The sequence below is a fragment of the Schistocerca cancellata genome, chromosome 4, assembly GCF_023864275.1.
Source record: "Schistocerca cancellata isolate TAMUIC-IGC-003103 chromosome 4, iqSchCanc2.1, whole genome shotgun sequence".
NCBI lineage: Eukaryota > Metazoa > Arthropoda > Insecta > Orthoptera > Acrididae > Schistocerca > Schistocerca cancellata.
Window position 1 is genome coordinate 776,186,384 of NC_064629.1, and position 14,259 is coordinate 776,200,642.

General features: G+C 43.7%; 1 protein-coding gene and 1 pseudogene across 2 annotated transcripts in view; both read right to left on the bottom strand.

Annotated features, from left to right (window-relative positions):
- Window positions 1–14,259, bottom strand: part of LOC126184599 (uncharacterized) — a 347,261-nt gene that overhangs the window by 170,860 nt on the left and 162,142 nt on the right. The gene's annotated exons all lie outside the window — the stretch shown is intronic.
- LOC126186030 (5S ribosomal RNA) lies at window positions 6,799–6,916 on the bottom strand (annotated as a pseudogene).

Below are 14,259 nucleotides of genomic sequence, written 5' to 3' on the forward strand. Positions count from 1 at the left end.
GACGGATCTGCGACCGTGTAAGCTGCAGATTCCTCGACTTGCGCCATAGGGTGGTTGGATTTCGGGTTCCGCTGAATAGGTCAGGAGTCCATTACACGCAGGAGGCAGTTACACGGGTAGCAGGGGCTCTGTGGCTTGGACTAGGTGGTTTTTTAGGTTAGATGGTCTCGGGAAAACACAATACGGGCTTCAGTCTCAAAGGGTGCGGCACAACACAGGAAGAACGTAGATACAGGAACCATCGGTACAACAGTCGTAAATTATCGTAGCTGTGTACCGGAGCTCCAAACGCTAATATAAAGCATTGAGCTCAAATCGTTATAGGCACTGAGAGCTGGCTAAAGCCACAGATAAGCTCAGCCTAAATTTTTGCGAAAAATCTAACAGTGTTCCGAAAGGATAGCCTAAACACAGTTGGCGGAGGCGTGTTTGTTGCTGTTAGAAGTAGTTCATTTTGTCGCGATATTGAAGTAGATAGTTCCTGTGAGTTTGTATGGACAGAGTGAAACGTCCCCTTAGAAAAATTTATGAATGACTGTGCTGATAAACCTCTTACGTTATTTGATTTTCAAACAGCTGAGCAGAACTGAACGTACTCAGACATTTCTCTCTTTACCTATTCTGATCAACACTAAACTGACACACAATATTTTTAGCGCAACGCAATCTGACTTTCAATAATCCCTATAAAAGAATGGCCCTGACTAACATTAACCTATACCTTTCACAAATCACTTACCTCACAAAATCTTCGTTACTCGAACTACTACAATATAGCGAGCGCCACTACTGCCAGCTAAATAAAAGATTCAAACTACTGAAGGCACTAACTACTGATAGGCATCGTTAGCAAATGAAAGATTTTGATAGAGAACAAACGATGTATTTACCTTAATGGTGTTCAAAAGTCATAATATATATGAGCAGTTCATGACATCCATTCTTACAAATGTACTGTTTCTGATGGACGCACGTCCAGATCATCCGCTCTCAAAAATCCGCCATCTCACTTCCCCACATCCACCACTGCTGGCGGCTCACCTCCAACAGCGCAACGCTACGCGCTGTTAACATCCAGCTGCCCAACACTACAATAGCGAATATTACAACAATGCCACCCAGCCACAGACTGCACACAGCACAGCCAGTGATTTTCATACAGAGCGCTACGTGGCGTTACCAATATAAAAACCTAAACAGCCTACTTACAAGAGGTCATTCTGTGCAACCTGAATAAAATAGTAATTGGATCCTTTTACCAACATTCCAATTCAGATGATAAAATTGCTGAAAGGTTCAAAGAAAACGGTTATAATTGGGGTGACTTTAATTTACCCTCGATATGTTGGTGAAAATACATGTTTAAATCCGTGGTACGAATAAACATTATCAGAAATTGTGCTAAATGCGTTCTCTGAAAATTATTTCGAGCAGTTAATTCATGAGCCCACGCGAATAGTAAACGGTTGTGAAATCACACTTGACCTCTTAGCAACAAATAATCCTCAGCTAATGACAAGCAAAAACGGATACAGGGATTACTGAAGACAGGGTTGTCGTAGCGAGATTGAATACTGTAACCCCCAAATCCTCCAAAAATAAACGAAAAATATACCTATTCGAAAAAGTAGATAAAAATTCACTTGTCGCCTTCCTGAGAGACAATCTTCACTCCTTCCATATTAACAGTTTAAGTGTAGAAGAGAAGTGGCTTGTATTCAAATAAATAGTGTCGGCAGCAATTGAGCGATTTATACCAAATAAATTAAGAAACGACGGAGCTGATCCTCATTGGTACACAAAACAGGTCACAATCTGTTGCAAAAACAACAAAAAGAACATGCCAAATTTAAACAGACGCAAAATCTCCAAGATTGGCGATCTTCTACAGAAGCTCGAAATTTAGCACGGACTTCAATGCGAGATGCTTATAATAGTTTCCACAACAAAACCTTGTCTCCAAACCCGGCAGAAAATCTAAAGAGATTCTGGTCGTATGTGAAGCATGCTAGCTGCAAGACTCAATCAATGCTTTCCCTGCGTGACAGCAACGGAAATACTATAGACGACAGTGCTGTCAAAACAGAGTTACTAAACACAGTCTTCCGAAATTATTCGTACTTCACCAGAGAAGGCGAAGTAAATATTCCAGAATTCGAATCAAGAAAAGCTGCCAACATGAGTAACATAGAAGTAAATGTCTTCGGAGTAGTGAAGCAACTTAAATGACTTAATAGAAGCAAGTCTTCCGGTCCAGACTGTATACCAGTTAGGTTCCTTTCAGAGTATGCTAATACAATAGCTCCACACTTAACAATCATACACAACCGTTCGCTCGACGAAAGGACCGTACCCAAAGACTGAAAAGTTGCACAGATCATACCAACATTTAAGAAAGTTGGAGTAATCCAGTAAATTACAGACCCATATCATTAACGTCGATATGTAGCAGGCTTTTGGAACATATATTGTGTTCGAACAATATGAATTACCTCGAAGAGAACGGTCTATTGACACACAGTCAACACGGATTTAGAAAACATCGGTCTTGTGAAACAGAACTAGCTCTTTTCTCACATGAAGTGTTGAGTGCTATTGAAAAGGGATTTCAACACTTTACTACAAAAGCGGCGTACAGTGAAACTGCATGCTTATGGAATACTGCCTCAGTTATGTAACTGGATTCGTGATTTCCTGTCAGAGAGGTCACAGTTCGTAGTAAATGACGAAAAGTCATCGAGTAAAACAGAAGTGATTTCTGGCGTTCCCCAAGGTAGTGTTATAGGCCTTCTGCTATTCCTGATCTATATAAAAGAGTTAGCAGATGACGCCGTCGTTTATCAACTAATAAAGTCATCAGAAGATCAAAACAAATGGCAAAACGATTTAGAATAGATACCTGTCTGATGTAAAAATTCCCAATTGACCATAAATAACGAAATTTTCTGAGGTCATCCACATGAGTGCAAAAAGGAATCCGTTAAACTTCGGTTACACGATAAATCAGTGAAATATAAAGGCCGTAAATTCAGCTAAATATCTAGGAATTACAATTACGAACAACTTAAATTGGAAGGAATACACAGAAAATGTCGTGGAGAAGGCTAACCAAAGACTGCGTTTTATTGGCAGGCTCCTTAGAAAATGTACTAAAGAGACTGCCTACACTACGCTTGTCCGTCCTCTTTTAGATTACTGTTGCGCGGTGTGGGATTTTTACGAGATGGCATTGACGGAGTACTTGAGAAAGTTCAAAGAAGGGCAGCACGTTTTGTGTTCTTGCGAAATAGGTGACAGAGTGTCACTGAAATGATACATGATTTGGGGCGGACATCATTAAAGGAAATGCGTTTCTCGTTGCGGTAGAATCTTCTCACGAAATTTCAATCACCAGTTTTCTCCTCCGAATGCGAAAATATTTTGTTGACGCTGAATTGCATAGGGAGAATATGGCTCAAATGGCTCTGAGCACTATGGGACTTAACAGCTATGGTCATCAGTCCCCTAGAACTTAGAACTACTTAAACCTAACTAACCTAAGGACATCACACAACACCCAATCATCACGAGGTAGAGAAAATCTCTGACCCCGCCGGGAATCGATCCCGGGAACCCGGGCGCGGGAAGCGAGAAAGCTACCGCGCGACCACGAGCTGCGGACTAATAGGGAGAAAAAATTCAAATAGCTCTGAGCACTATGGGACTTAACTTCTGAGGTCATCAGTCCCTCAGAACTTAGAACTACTTCAGCCTAACTAACCTAAGGACATCACACACTTCCATGTCCGAGGCAGGATTCGAACCTGCGACCGTAGCGGTCGCGCTGTTCCAGACTGTAGCACCTAAAACCGCTCGGCCACTCCGGCCGGCTACATAGGGAGAAACGATCATCATTATAAACTAAGGGAAATCAGAGCTCGCACGGAAAGATATAGATATTCGTTTCTTCCGCGCGCTGTACGATATTGGAATAATAGAGAATTATTGTGAAGGTGGTTCGACGAACCCTCTGCAAGGAACCTAAATGTGATTTGCAGAGTATCCATGTATATGTAGATGCAAATCACTGTGAAGTGTGGTAGGGAGTCCGTCCCATTGTACCAGTTTTTAGGGCTGCTTTCTAAGAATAACTGTTTAAATGTCTCTGTTCGCGCTGCAATTGGTCTAGTCTTGTCTTCGCTATGTTTACGGGGGCGGACACGCAGAGGGTCTTAGTATATCCCTACTGTCATCACTTAAAGTTGGTTCTAGAAACTCTCATATTTGATCTGGTTCCCACACACTAGAGAAATGTTCTAGAATGGGTCACACGAGTGTTTTGTATGCAGTATCCTCTGTAGACTGACTGAATTTCCTTAGTACTCTACCTATGAGCCACAATCCGCCACCTGTTTTACCTACGACTGAGATTATGTCATCGTCCAGTTTCATGTCCCTACAAATTATCATACCCAAATATTTGTGAGTTGACTGATTCCGATCGTGACTCACTGATTCTGTAGTCATGCGATACGATGTTTTTCGTTTGGCGAAGTGCACAGTTTTACGTTTCTGAAGATTTAAAGCAAGTTGCCAATCTTTGCACTACTTTGAAATCTTGTCAAGATCTGACTGTATATCTGTGCAGCTTTTCTCAGAAATTACTTCATTATAGATACCTGCATCATCTGCTAAAAGCCTGATTTTACTAATTATATTATTTGAAAGGTTATTAATATACAACATGAACAGCAAGGGTCCCAACACACTTTACTGGGGCAAGCCTGAAGTTCTTCAACTTCTGTCGATGATTACTCTTCCAAGGCTACTTGCTGCGTGTTCCCCTGCAAGAAATCCTCAGTCCATTCACAAATCTGGGTTGATATCCCGTACGGTGGTACTTTCGGTTATATGCGCACACGCCGGCCGAAGTGGCCGTGCGGTTAAAGGCGCTGCAGTCTGGAACCGCAAGACCGCTACGGTCGCAGGTTCGAATCCTGCCTCGGGCATGGATGTCTGTGATGTCCTTAGGTTAGTTAGGTTTAACTAGTTCTAAGTTCTAGGGGACTAATGACCTCAGCAGTTGAGTCCCATAGTGCTCAGAGCCATTTGAACCATTTTTTTTTTTTTGCGCACACGTGGTACTGAGTCAAATGCTTTTCGGAAATCGAGGAACACTGCATCTGACTGCCGTGGTCCATGGGTTTCGGGATGACATGAGAGAAAAGAGCGAATTTTATTTCTCTTGATCAATATTTTTGGAATCTGCGCTGTTTGGCACGGAGGAGATCATTATGTTCAAGATACGTCACCAGTTTTGAGCTCAGAATATATTGGCACGGAGGTTACGAAATGAAGGAGGCAATAGAAGCGTAAATATCTTTAACGCCTTTCTTCATATCTACTACAGCTACATCTACATCTACATACATACACCGCAAGCCACCGCATGGTGCGAGGCGGAGGGTACTCTGTACCACTACTAGTCGTTTCCTCTCACGTTCCATTTGCAGATGGAGCGAGGGAAAAACGACTACCTATATGCCTCCGCGTGAGCCCTAATTTCTCGTGTCTTACATTCGTGGTCTCTACACGAAATGTATGTTGGCGGCAGTAGGATCGTTCTGCAGTCAGCCTCAAATACTGGTTCTCTAAACTTTCCCAGTAGTGTTCTTCGAAATGAATGTCTTCTTCCCTCCAGGGATTCCCACTTTGGTTCCCTAAGCATATACGTAACATCTGCATGCTGCTCGAACCTACTGGTAACAAATCTAGGAGCTCGCCTCTGAACTGCATCGATGTCTTCTTTCAATCCGACCTGGTGGGGATCACACACACTCGAGCAGTGCTCAAGAGTAGGTCGCACTAGCGTCCTATATGCTGTCTCCTCTACAGATGAACCACTCTTTCCTAAAATTCTCCCAATTAACCGAAGTCGTCCATTCTTCTTCCCTACGACAATCCTGACACGCTTGTTCCATTTCATATCACTTCGCAACGTTGGCCCACATATTTAAACGACGTGACTGTGTCAAACAGAACATTGCTAATGCTGTATCCGAAAATTACAGGTTTGTTTTTCCTATTCATCCGCATTAACTTAAATTTTTTCTACATTTTGTGCCAGTTGCCATTCATCACACCAACTAGAAATTTTATCTAGGTCATCTTGCGTCATCCTACATCTTCGACACCTCCCTGTACACCACAGCATGATCAGCTAACAACCCCAGATTGCTGCCCACCCTGTCTGCCAGATCATTTATGTATATAGGAAATAGCAACAGTGCTATCACACTTGCATGGGACGTCCCTGATGTTACCCTGTTTCCGATGAACACTACCACTGAAGAGCATTTAAACACGAAGAATGTATGTTTACTGTGATATTTCCTCATGAAATTCTCCTCTGTTTCCACCGCTGCTTATGTTGACGAGAAGTTGATTTATACTACAAATATCGATTCTGTCTGTTGCACAAGAGTAAGTAGAACTGTTTACAGTACAATGTAGCTCACCAGTATCTAATGATCCTGACGTATGCATAGCCCCCCCCCCCCCTTCCCCTGTATCTAAAAGTAGCTGTAACTGAACAGAGTTGATATGGGCATAAAAAAAGCACTCCGTCGTCAGGCCACGAGTGGCCTACCGCGACCATCCGACCGCCGTGTCATCCTCAGAGGAGGATGCGGATAGGAGGGGCGTGGGGGCAGCACACCGCTCTCTCGGTCGTTATGATGGTATTCTTGACCGAAGCCGCTACTATTCGGTCGAGTAGCTCCTCAATTGGCAGCACGAGGCTGAGTGCACCCCGAAAAATGGCAACAGCGCATGGCGGCCAGGATGGTCACCCATCCAAGTGCCGACCACGCCTGACAGCGCTTAACTTCGGTGATCTCACGGGAACCGGTGTATCCACTGCGGCAAAGCCGTTGCCTTGATATGGGCATAGAATCGCAAAAAACAACAGAAAAATGGAAACCATTACAAATATTTCGAAATAAAAATAAGACAGAACGTAGTATACATCACGAGTAAAAAAAAGCTGTCGCTTGGTACTGGAAAAAACTAGATAAGAAATTCCAATAGTTATACGAGGGACGTCCAGAATGGAATCCAACACTTTTTTTCTCAAAGCAGGTTAGTTTCATTCAGGATTCCAGTACACCGAATGATTCCTCGCTCTTCTGGCTACAAAACTCTATTCCCCAACATAATCTCTGTTCAATGCGACGGCCTTACGCCACCTTACTGGGAGGACCGCATGATACCACTCTACTGGTCGATGTCGGAGCCAACGTCTTGCCGCATTAAAAACTTTCTCATCATCCACGTACTGCTTCCTGCAGAGTGCATCCTCCAGTGGGCCAAACAGATGGAAGTCGGAAGGTGTGAGATCCGAGCTGTAGGGTGGATGAGGAAGAAGAGTCCGATGAAGTTTTGTGGACTCCTCTCTGGTGCGCAGACATCCGCGGACCTTGTGCTGCCTCGGGGAAGCAGAAGTTCGTTTGCATTTTTGGGAGACGAACACTCTGAAGTCGTTTCTTCAATTTCCTTATGGTAGCACAATATACTTCAGCATCTTAGAAGACCGACGCCGTGACTTTATCGGCCGAGTGTGCGGCTTTGAGGTTGCTACGGTCGCAGGTTCGAATCCTGCTGCGAGCATGGATGTGTGTGATGTCCTTAGGTTAGTTAGGTTTAAGTAGTTCTAAGTTCTAGGGGACTGATGACCTCAGATGTTAAGTCCCATAGTGCTTAGAGCCATTTTTTTGTGCAGCTTTGAACTTTTTCTTCGCAGGAGAGATGGTGTGGCACCACGCCACGGATTGCCGTTTTGTGTCCGGTTCGAAATGATGAGCCCATGTTTCATTGACAAGAAATTGTCGCAATCGGCCTCGTAACGCCCAAGCAACTACGAACATATGGTCCTTCGTTGCTCTTTATGGTCTTGTGTTAGGTGGCGCGCAACCCAGCGGGCGCAAAGCTTTGAGTACTCCAACTGGTAGACGAGTGTCTCAGCACAACCAACAGAAACGTCCAGTTGTGCAGCGACGGTTTTGACTGTGATCCGTGGAGCACCTAGAATGAGAGTCTCCGCATGTTCCAACATTACAGGAGTCACAGCTGTGTGCGGCCCCCGACACGCGGCAGATCGGATAAGTTTGCGAGACCTTGTTGCGATAATGACAGACGCCTCATCCAGGGACTCACCGTACCTTTGTTCGCTGCCAGGTCTCTGTAGGCATTCTACAAGCACCTGTAGCACCTGTGAATATCTACGATGCCCTGGTTTTCCGCCAAAAGAATCTCAGCGACAGCTCTCTGCTTGGAACGCATCTTCATTGCAGACGTCATTTTGAAGGCTACGTATGACATCGCCACCTATAGGAACTTCATGAAACTATAGGCGCTGAAGCGGGAATATTCCACGATGTTCCACAACAAATTCCGCATTTTTAACTGAAACTGTCCACGAAAAAAAGTGTTGCTTCAGGTATTGAACGCTCCTTGTATGTCCGGAAACGTATAACTCTTGAGATATGGTCCGTTTTACTTGTGACGAGTAATCTGTAGTTTTCGGTGGTGTAGGTGTCTTCCTGCTGCGGTTCGTTGCGAATGTCTGAACAGTTGTAGTCTGCAGAACACGAAACAAAAATGACTATTCCAGAATGAAAATTTCGCTCTGCAGCGGAGTGTGCGCTGATATGAAACTTCCTGGCAGATTGAAATTGTGCGCCGGACTGAGACTCGAACTCGAGACCTTTGCGGTGTGGCCGAGCGGTTCTAGGCGCTTCAGTCTGGAACCGCGCGACCGCTAAGGTCGCCGGTTCGAATCCTGCCTCGGGCATGGAGGTGTGTGATGTCCTTAGGTTAGTTAGGTTTAAGTAGTTCTAAGTTCTAGGGGATTGATGACCTCAGATGTTAAGTCCCATAGTATTCAGAGACATTTTCGAGACCTTTGCCTTTCCCAGTCAAGTGCAAGGGCGGTGCGGCGCACAATTTTAATCTGCCAGGAAGTTCCACAAAGACTATGGCTTACGCACGACGGTAAATCACCGCAACGTTTCGTGGCCGAACGATTGGTGGAGGAGGTCCAATAGCGTGGCCTCCCCGTTCATCGTTCCTAAATCAGTTAGATTTTGGGCTAAGGAGATATTTAAAGGTACTGGTTCACGCTCAACCTATCAACAATGTGCAAACGTCACACGAGCGTGTGACCAATGCATATGACTCAGTCTGAATGGAGCCATGTTTATCTGAAAGAGTGCGTGACTCATGGTGAAGAAGGAGGAAGGATGTGTCAGGGCGCGTGTTAATCGCACGCTGCTCTGCCTGTAGTGTATACTTCCGCGTTAGAGGGATATTTGAATGTGAGGACAGATTGGTTCATATCACAACAGGTATTGGTTTCTGGACATATCATTATAGGGACTTTTCCTCTATTTTTTGCCAGTAATATCTCCTGTAGCAACATGTGGCACTTCGTGTATAAAAAGATTGAATTTGATACATAGATTACGATTCTTTGCCAAGTGTACAATGTCAGGAAGTTCAATCGGACTTCGAAGAATTAATTCATTGAAGCCATTCTCCACAACGCCTATTTTGTCACTGAGAATAAGACATGATTCTTACTACCAATAAATGTTAGTAGTGCTGGGGATAATTATTAAAAGCCAAATCAAATGCGCAAAAGGGCACGGCCGACTTCCTTCCCCATCCTACCCTAACCCCATGGGATCGATAACATTGCCGCAAATCAACCAACCAACCAAATGCGCAAAACTTGAATCACACGAAGAGAGCTGATTAAGTCATTGTAAGTGGAATGACTTCTATGCATAGACTAAAAATTTCAAATATTTTTTTGTTTTTTGTTGAAAGCATCTGTAATGTTACATCAGAACCAACTTTTAGAACGCGAACACAGGACTTACCTTCTTAAGTAATCGATTAAGTGTATTTGGAGTGCATGCAAATGACCCTTGTTTTGCAAAAAGAGCGGAGAATTCAGTATAACTGTATCAAAAAGCGTTTCCGGACCCATGTCCGTGTGTGAGAACCTCTGTTCAGAAATTTATGTCGTACTTTTTTATTACGTTCTGTAGATTATTGCTCATTGTCGTGAAGTTATTGCCGGCCGGTGTGGCCGAGCGGTTCTAAGCGCTTCAGTTTGGAACCGCGCGACCGCTACGGTCGCAGGTTCGAATCCTACCTCGGGCATGGATGTGTTTGATGTCCTTAGGTTAGTAAGGTTTAAGTAGTTCTAAGTTATAGGGGACTGATGACCTCAGATGTTAAGTCCCATAATGCTCAGAGCCATTTGAACCATTTGTGAAGTTATTCCTTGCTTTAATGAATTTAGCTGTTCAATGTAGCTATTCTGAACTCACAATAATTGTTTATTTCTGATTTCTATTAAAAGTTAGCTGTGGTTTATTATTCGAAATGATACAGTGATGAATAGCTATTTACATTGCTAATTCCAAAGATAATGCTGTTAAAATTATATTTCGTTTTGCTGAAGTACCGAAATGCAGTACTTATTTTTAAATAGGTTCCCATACTAACTTCATGGTGACTTACGCGGCCGGTATGAAGTCCCGTCGACAATGGGGCCACCAAGACTGAGCACAATTTCTGAGCTGTAGGAGAAGAGCAGAAAATGAACCGTGTCCGTCTCAGAGTAACCATCGCGGTTTAAGCGATTTACGGGAATCACGCCGAACATAAATCCGAATGGTTGGACGGAAATTTGTAACCCAGATCCTCCCGTATGAAGACCAAGTGTGTTACCACTGCACCACCCCGCTCGGTATGGAACAGGAAGCGTGACGCATCTGATCAAGCCGTTAGTGCCCTAATCACGATGTTCCGGCGCCCACTGCAAGCGTTACTCATGATCTCGTCAGGTCAGCTAAGGCGCACATACTGGGCGTCTGCATCTGGCGAGAAGCGGCATCTAGAGCTGGACCGCCCTCTGCTGGCGGTTCCACCGTAATTCGTTTATTTTTGACGGAATGTAATGATGGTGCTTCATGAACATTGTTGGGTTACTCCATTTTCGTGCTATATACGAGGGTTGGAACTTTAATAGCGGCAAGTATTTATTTACAGCTCGTACAAAATAGATACGTGTTTCAACGTTTTACTGACCTTCAAGGTAGTCACCAGCATTGTGTAGAAGCTGGTCGTAGGTTGTGATCCAAAAATGAACAGCATAGAGACTGAAGTCATGACAGTTTCTCCAGAACCTGACCATCATTATGCAGGACAATGCTGAAGCACGTACAGTGTAAGTTGCTACTGATTTGTTTGACTGATGGGGCTGCTAAGAGCTGTACCACCTATTGCGCTCCCCTGATTTAAGCCCTCGTGAGTTCAACACGATTTCTAAACTGAAGGAAACACTTCACGGCATTAGCTTCAGAACTGCTACAAACTCGTCAGGCAGTAGACCGCGCCTCACGAACTGTCAACACAACTTGAACTGCTAAGAGTATCCTACGACTTCCACATCGCCAGCAACGGGTTATACACAATGCTGGTGACTACTTTGAAGGTCAGTAAAACTTGGAAACACGTATCTATTTTGTACGAGCTGTAAATAAATAGTTGCCTCTATTAAAGTTCCAACCCACGAAAATGGAGTAACCCAACTGTGTTCATGGTATTGGTTTCTGGGCACATCGTTATAGGGACTATAACACTTATACACAGGGTGGTCCATTGATAGTGACCGGGCCTAATATCTCACGAAATAAGCATCAAACGAAAAAACTACAAAGAAAGAAACTCATCTAGCTTGAAGGGGGAAACCAGATGGCGCTATGGTTGGCCCGCTAGATGGCGCTGCCATAGGTCAAACGGATATCAACTGCGTTTTTTTTTTTTTTAAATAGGAACCCCCATTTTTATTACATATTCGTGTAGTGCGCAAAGAAACATGAATGTTTTAGTTGGACCACTTTTTTCGCTTTGTGATAGATGGAGCTGTAATAGTCACAAACGTATAAGTACGTGATATCACGTAACATTCCGCCAGTGCGGACGGTATTTGCTTCGTGATACATTACCCGTGTTAAAATGGACCGTTTACCAATTGCGGAAAAGGTCTATATCGTGTTGATGTATGGCTATTGTGATCAAAATGCCCAACGGGTGTGTGCAATGTATGCTGCTCGGTATCCTGGACATCATCCAAGTGTCCGGACCGTTCGCCGGATAGTTACGTTATTTAAGGAAGCAGGAAGTGTTCAGCCACATGTGAAACGTCAACCACGACCTGCAACAAATGATGATGCTCAAGTAGGTGTTTTAGCTACTGTCGCGGCTAATCCGCATATCAGTAGCAGACAAATTGCGCGAGAATCGGGAATCTCAAAAACGTCGGTGTTGAGAATGCTACATCAGCATCGACTGCACCCGTACCATATTTCTATGCACCAGGAATTGCATGGCGACGACTTTGAACATCGTGCACAGTTCTGCCACTGGGCACAAGAGAAATTACGGGACGATGACAGATTTTTTGCACGCGCTCTATTTAGCGACGGAGCGTCATTCACCAACAGCGGTAACGTAAACCGGCATAATATGCACTATTTGGCGACGGAAAATCCACGATGGCTGCGACAAGTGGAACATCAGCGACCTTGGCGGTTTAATGTATGGTGCGGCATTATGGAAGGAAGGATAATTGGCCCCCATTTTATCGATGGCAATCTAAATGGTGCCATGTATGCTGATTTTCTACCTAATGTTCTACCGATGTTACTACAAGATGTTTCACTGCATGACAGAATAGCGATGTACTTCCAACATGATGGATGTCCGGCACATAGCTCGCGTGCGGTTCAAGCGGTACTGAATACTATATTTCATGACAGGTGGATTGGTCGTCGACGCACCATACCATGGCCCGCACGTTCACCGGATCTGAAGTCCCCGGATTTCTTTCTGTGGGGAAAGTTGAAGGATATTTGCTATCGTGATCCACTGACAACGCCTGACACATGCGTCAGTGCATTATAAATGCATGTGTGAACATTACGGAAGGCGAACTACTCGCTGTTGAGAGGAATGTCGTTACACCTATTGCCAAATGCATTGAGGTTGACGGACAGCATTTTGAGCATTTATTGCATTAATGTAGTATTTATAGGTAATCATACTGTAACAGCATGCGTTCTCAGAAATTATAAGTTCACACAGGTACATGTATCACATTGGAACAACCGAAATAAAATGTTAAAACGTACCTACGTTCTGTATTTTAATTTAAAAAACCTACCTGTTACCAACTGTTCGTCTAAAATTGTGAGCTATATGTTTGTGACTATTACAGCGCCATCTATCACAAAGCGAAAAAGTGGTCCAACTAAAACATTCATATTTCTTTACGTACTACAAGAAATATATAATAAAAATGGCGGTTCCAATTTTAAAAAAACGCCGCTGATACCCGTTTGACCTATGGCAGCGCCATCTAGCAGGCCAGCCATAGCGCCATCCGGTTTCCCCCTTCAAGCTAGACAAGCTTCGTTCTTTGTAATTTTTTCGTTTGACGCTTATTTCGTGGGATATTTGGCCCGGTCACAATCAATGGACTGTGTGTGTGTGTGTGTGTGTGTGTGTGTGTGTAGTAGTAGTAGTAGTAGTAGTAGTAGGAAATGAAAGAATAAGTCTTATCTGTATTACTAAAACGCTATCACGGAAACCGGTACCACCTGCAGCGTAGGGACAACAAAAACTTGGATTTAAGTATTTCGCGTAATTACTGGCCGAGTATAAAAGGCTGTCATAATTTACTCATTATGGGCTATAACTTTATGATAAAATTTTAACAGAATAAAACAAGTATGACAGTGAGAAACTGTGTGTTTATGTTGAGGCAGCGTAAATGACGCCGCGCGAATACACGAACTTAATTCATCCAGTATTTGAGAGTGAGAGCACTTAGCGACTCCCGAAAAAGTTTACACAAAATTTCAAACCTTTAAGAAACCTTTTCTCCCTGCCACCTCCTCACCACAAATTAATTAAAGGAGAAAAGTGTATCGCCCACTACATTCTCGCCGTTCATGCAGTCAATCTTCAGGATCTGGCATGATGTTTTGATTTATTACTTCTTTACTGCTAACTCTATTAGCAACACACTTTGCATGCAGTATATACATATACCACTTAGTGTATATGCGAAGGTATATCATCGTACGACACATAGTTCGGGAAATACACTGACGGAAAAAATCGCAACACAAAGAAGCAGTTATG